Source organism: Protopterus annectens, chromosome 4.part0 (assembly GCF_019279795.1).
Source record: "Protopterus annectens isolate FY-2018-M chromosome 4.part0, PAN1.0, whole genome shotgun sequence".
NCBI classification, from domain to species: domain Eukaryota; kingdom Metazoa; phylum Chordata; order Ceratodontiformes; family Protopteridae; genus Protopterus; species Protopterus annectens.
The window spans coordinates 1,389,637,998-1,389,644,326 of record NC_056733.1 but is presented as its reverse complement, the minus strand read 5'-3'; the positions used below and the strand labels follow the sequence as shown (position 1 = coordinate 1,389,644,326).

Here is a 6,329-nt window from a genome sequence, read left to right as displayed (position 1 = left end):
CTCCAGAAGGATCTCACTGAGATGGATAGCTGGTGTCAAAATCATGGCCTCAAGCTAAATGCCAAAAAGTGTATAGTCATCCCCTTTGGAAAAAACAAATTACCCGTGAACTACCACATATGTGGTAGTCTCCTAAATACACAAAATGTAATAAGGGATCTGGGGACCCAAGTAGATAGTAATCTCTCCTTTGATAATCATATTGCCAAGGTGGTTAGAAAATCTTTCTATGCGGCCCACCTAATCACAAAAGGGTTTGCATCTAGAACAAAAGAAGTTATTGTGCCCCTCTACTCATCACTCATCAGACCCATCATAGAGTACAACGCCCCATTTGGGATTTACCTTACAAGACACCTGCAACAGCTGGAAAGACCACAGAAGAGGATTACTGGCCTCAAACTGAAGAAATGCCAGCTGTACTCAGTTACATACCACTTACTCAGAGGTGATCTCTGCCTGACATACAAGGCCATGTCCAACCCAGAATTGATGGACATGCTCCACCTAAAAAAAAAAAACAAATCCCCGAGAGCCACATGCTCTAGGGATCTAAACCTAACCACAATGATAAATAGGACATGCTGGAGGGATAGATTCCTGTCCCAGAGACTCACCATGCTTTGGAACAGGATTCCAATCTACATTATGCAGTGCCCCTCACTAACACTCTTCAAGAGAAACCATGACAAGTGGATAGGAAACAGAAAATTTACCCCGGGGATCACTGCAGTAGCTCTGCTGGACAGATGCACAGGAAACTAATGGCTCTGCTGGACAGAGGCACAGGAAACTAATGGCTCTGCTGGACAGAGGCACAGGGAACTAATCTAAGGGAGCTGCAAAAGCCAACACATTCTAGCTAGGCTTATAGATGCCCTCGGGCAGATAGCCTAGTACTTACCTATGAAGCTATGAGCCTAAAATGTGGAAAACACAGCAGAGGATTACACTAATTTGGTGCCCTGCTATCAGATTTCCTTGTGGCATATTAATAAATTATTATTAGGCCTATGCTGGAAAATCCTCCACTACAATAAATTATGCAGTGGAGTTTCCCACATTTGGGTAAATCACAGGGGTCAACCCAAATGAAGTGTGCAAGGGAAGAGCCTCTCCCTAGGGGAAACCACCTTTGTGATCATGGTATTCCCCCTGCCAGGTAAGTAATCTGGATGGCGCAGTAGTGCATCAGTTGCATTGTCATCTCACAGCAAGAGGTTGTCCAGTTTGATTCTTGGCTGGGGTGCCTTCTGTGCTGAGTCTGCATGTCCTCCCTGTGTCTGTGTGGGTTTCCTCTGGTTGCTCCATTTTCCTCCCACATTACAAAGACATGCATCAAGAGCATTTCTCCTCGAGCCTCCGCTGAAAATTTGCTTCGTTCCAAGTCAGACTTTCCTGGTAAACATATGTTAAATAAATAAATATTGTTGAACCTGGTTATGTTTAAACATATTAATAATACTTGATTCAATATGCTGAATTTATTTTTGATGTTTGTCTTCAGAAGTACAGAACAGACATTAATAACACAAGACAAGTGTACCACATTGTATACTCCTACTATGAGTGAAGGTGTTTGGGGCTCATTAAGAAATCAGTATTATAAGAACTGCTGGTGTACACTCGGCAATGCTTAAGAAATCAGCAGAACTTTCATATGAGTCACTATGACATCAGTTTAATTAATGAAAATATAACATGGAGATCTCTTTCTTTTTCCTGTCTGAATGACCCCATTGACGTTGTTTCATACAGGCTATGGAATGAAGGAAGAAATGTACTTTCGGTGGGTCAAAGTAGACCCATATATATATATATATATATATATATATATATATATATATATATATATATATATATATATATATAAATATATATATATATATATCTACACATATATGCTAACTGAAGAGTATAAAGGAAGTAAATGCCTTTTAATTTTTGTTAACTGAGTTTACAACAGAAGCAGAGCATCATTAATATTTCCTGCAGACATAACAAATTCTTGAGTTGTTTAGATTTTGTTTGGGCATGTCAGTTCTACTGTTATGCAAGATACCTTGAGTTATTTTTTGAATATATATTATATGTTAAGAACCTACTATCAGGATTACAGTTACTAAACAGTTTGCTCTGATTTATTACCTAAGCTTAATCAGTATAATTAGATGTTAGACAGAGAATTTTAAGCATAACATGTTGGATTATTAACATCTAACTTGAATGGTACAGTGATGCAACCATTAGCATAAATGCCTCACAGCTCTTGGTTCATCAAATCATTCTCCCCTGAGGTGCCATTTATACAGAATATGTACATCCTCTCTATGCCTGTATAAGTTTTCTTTGGGTATTCTGTTTTTACCCTCACATTCCAAAGACATACCCCTGAATTCAGCAAACTCTGCACGGAGTGCAGGAATAGTGCAAGAGCTGCTGCACGCAATATGGCTGATGACCAATCCAGGGGACGAGCTCCCGGGATGATCACTAATACTCCTACACTATTCCTGCATGGACACCACTACTATATGCTAATTACCCCATTTGCTGGTGAAAAGTATGCAAATGAGGTGAATTAGTGATCCAGGAAGCAGGCAGGCGTCTGTACAGGAATAGTGTAACCTGCAGAAATGTATTCGGTTACTAGCCGAATACATTTCTGCAAATTACAAAACCGAGGCATGACAGCTCCAAAGAAAGCATGTATTCAATATAGTAGGCATGCCAATGGCCAAATATATGGCCATTTGCATAAGAAATAGTTGCAAAATTCTAAAAAATAACTTTTTTTTTTTGGCCGATTTCGGACATTTAAGCATAGGGCAACGGTGCACAAATGGGATAGGCCCGCAGATAAGAAAAAAAAGTTGGAAATAAGCTTTTAAACCCAAATCAGCCTTTTGCCATAATAGTCAATGGCATGCATAAGACAAAAATACCAGGGAATAGTGATTGCTAAGGGGGAAGGCTCAGTGTGAGTGTGGCAACTATGATTTAGCATTCTGTTTTATGCAAATGAGGGGACTGATACTGAATCACAGATTTCCTCTCAGTATTAGCTCTCAACCAACCATGTAGGTGCAGCAACACCATTGTATAATTATAAGAGGTAGATGACCTCATAAGGGGGAGTGTCATGCATGCTGTAAGCTTATTGGAGCTCTGTGGCCTGTGCTTGCCCTTAGCTAAGCACAGCTAAGGAAAGTGGTGTGTCTGAGGCTGCCTAGCAGTGTTTACATTGCCTAAATGGGTGTGCACGCTGCACACTGAGTTTTAAACAAAAAAAAAAAAAAAAAAACAGGAAATAACAGCTTTGTTCACATCTGAGCACTGGGTATGCACACCACACCTCTGAGCTTAAACGGGAAGGCAATTGGAAGGGAAAATATCAGTAGGAAGGCAATCAATCATAGCTGGCAGGTGAAATGTATCACAATCAGCCAATTATACATGGAGCAGCCTAGCACACTAGTGTAAACTATGCAAACACTTTCCAGTCTGGTTTTTCCCACAATCTCTACATCACTGGTGTACACAGACAGGGAATTTTACCTGACAAACCTAACAAAATGTTAGGGGCTGCTGTACAGACCCAGGGTAACCTACCAGGGGCTACATGAGCTGAAGATAGTGGAGTGCTATAGGGTAGACAGGGACATTTTACAGCAAATTGTTGAGCTGTGACGGCCACGCCTCACACACAGAACCAACAGAGGGGAACCCATCAGAGTGGATACCAAGGTATGTGTAGGCTTAAGAATACTAGCCACAGGTACCTCACAAAGGGCAACTGGGGATATTATTGGGATCTCACAGACATCAGCATCCAGCGTACTCCACCAGTTCCTGGATGCCATGTCAGCACATGCCAGAAAACACATATATTTCCTCAACACCCATGAGGTGTTAACAGCAATATGTGTCTCTTCCACCAAATAGCAGAATACCCTGAGGTAGTGGGTGCTATAGACTGCAGCACATACACATCAAAGCATCGCCTGGTGAGCAAGGTAGGGTCTACATAAACTGCAAGGGCTTTCCCTTCATCAACTGCCAGGTCATGTGCGATGCCCAGGGCATTATTTCGAATGTGTGTTTGCTGGCAGCCCTGGAAGCTATCATGACTCCCACATCTGGCATATGACACAGCTGTACCAGTTATTTGCCAATGGGGACATCCCATATGGCCACCTAGTGGGGGATGCTGGTTATGCACTGGAGCAGTCGCTGATGAAACCAGTCAGAAAGGCACACAGACCCGAACAAGAACTCCATAATGAGGCACATGCACAAACCAGAATCATAGCAGAGCATGTGTTTGGAATGCTCAATTCACGGTTCTTCTGCCTGGACATATCTGGTGGAGCCTTGCAGTACTCTCCAGCTACATGTACACAAATGTTCATAGTATGTGCCATGCTACACAATATGATCCTGTGGAAACAGCTCCAGTAGGAACAGCATGGGGCAAGGCCACACAGACCCCCACCATTGCCAAGGCCATCACAGCCGCAGAGGGACTCGGAGGAGGAACAACCTGAGCCTGCCCATGTAGGCAGAAGGAGGCATGCCCAGTATGCCCAGGCTTTGGCAAAAAGGCAATGCATAGCACATGTACTGACACGGTAGGGACCCAAGGAATGACGCCTCTCTCTGACTCGCACATACAGTAAAAGGGATGCCAAACATGACACTACCCATGCTTTACCATGTATAAGGAGTGTACTATGTGCATCCAACATAGTCAGCCCTCTAGCACTGTCCTCAGTACTGGCACAGCCACAAGGTAAGTCACTCTTCCTATCAATTGCTGAATGGAGTAGTATGTTCTGATAGTTGTATCTATGGAATGGATATGAGCATGCAAGTTAATTGGTTGGCTGAATGAGATGGCAGCAGATAGTAGACACCTATATGGGCAGCATGAAATCCATAACAAATACTGGTGTCAGCACACTAGGCAGTACTAGACAAGATGACAAATCCCACTGCAGTACATGTGGTGGCCCAAATGTGCATCCATAGGACACACACATGCATGTCAGTGAGACTCACATACCCAACACCAGCCTCAGCTAGCAGGACAGTTGCAGATGACCATAAAGAAAGGCTGGGCTTAGGCCTCCAATTAATGGCAATGGTGAAGAGCCCCCCTCCGGACCTATGCAGGCAGACTGCAGCAGGTCTGGCAGTTGTATGTTAATTCTGAAGGGTAAGAAGTCTGAAACTGAAATGTAGGTCAATAAAACCTAAGATCTGTACTCTACTGATATGCCTCCAGTCTGCATGATAGGTCAGAATACAAAATGAAATGGAAGCCAACAGAGTACCAGAAATACCAGTGCAGTCATAGCAATTGTGCCCCCCCCCCCACAATCCTATGTAGAAATGCAGTAACATGTACGTGTGGGTTTAAAAACAGTGGAGCACAGATTACCTGACCTGGCCCAATCTACAGGATAGATTGTTGCATGTGTACAATATGCAGGGGTCCGTGTGTTAGGTTGTTGTGTGTTCAATATTGTCTGGAAGTGGTCAGCATGTAGGCATGGAGGGTTGTGTCTCAGTGGCCTATGGCCAGTACTGTTGATGACAGGGCCATGTTCTGACAACTGCAGTGCCAACCACAATGCTTCTCAGCAATACCCATGTCAGCAGTCATCCATATTCACTGTCCAGATGTCACTATCTGTCACCGTCTGAAAGATAGAAATGCCATGAATGCGGGCCCAGATATACACACAGTACACAGATAGAAGTACCCTAGACAGAGTACATAAAATGTAACTGTCAACTGCACGCACCTTTGGAATTGTACATACAGGTTAGCAGCACATTAGTTGTCTGTGTAGTATGGTATACTGATGTAGTCTGGCCAATCAGTGAAAGACCACAAAAGGCACAGTTATGAAGTAATGAGAGACTGCCTATGTCCCTGCACAAGGCAGCATAAGGGGAATGTCACATGTATATCTGTGAGTCAGCTGCAAGAAGCTTCCATATCACACATGCACTCAGCTCGCCCCACCATCAGCCACAGGTTTATCACAGGTCATATCCTTGCTGTTGGAAATGAGCACAGTATGACCCCCACTTCTCTATGGGAATACCCACAGAATGCATCAAGCTGAAGAGGTGTCCCATGCAGGTGTGTCCCTAGCTGTAAGCAGCACCCTGCCAGCATCCAGACCATTGGATTAATATGGACAGGAACTATTGCCATTAACACCTCACACACTTACCCTGTCACCCCAGGGAATCCAGTGGCTCACAGCCTGGGAATGTAAGAGTGACAGAATGCACTGGCCTGCTACAGATGGCCT

The 6,329-nt window shown here is 43.5% G+C and overlaps 1 pseudogene; it reads right to left on the bottom strand.

Moving 5' to 3' along the window:
* Positions 1-1,016: 1,016 nt before the first annotated feature.
* LOC122800543 lies at positions 1,017-1,170 on the bottom strand (annotated as a pseudogene).
* Between the last annotated feature and the right edge of the window lie 5,159 nt (positions 1,171-6,329).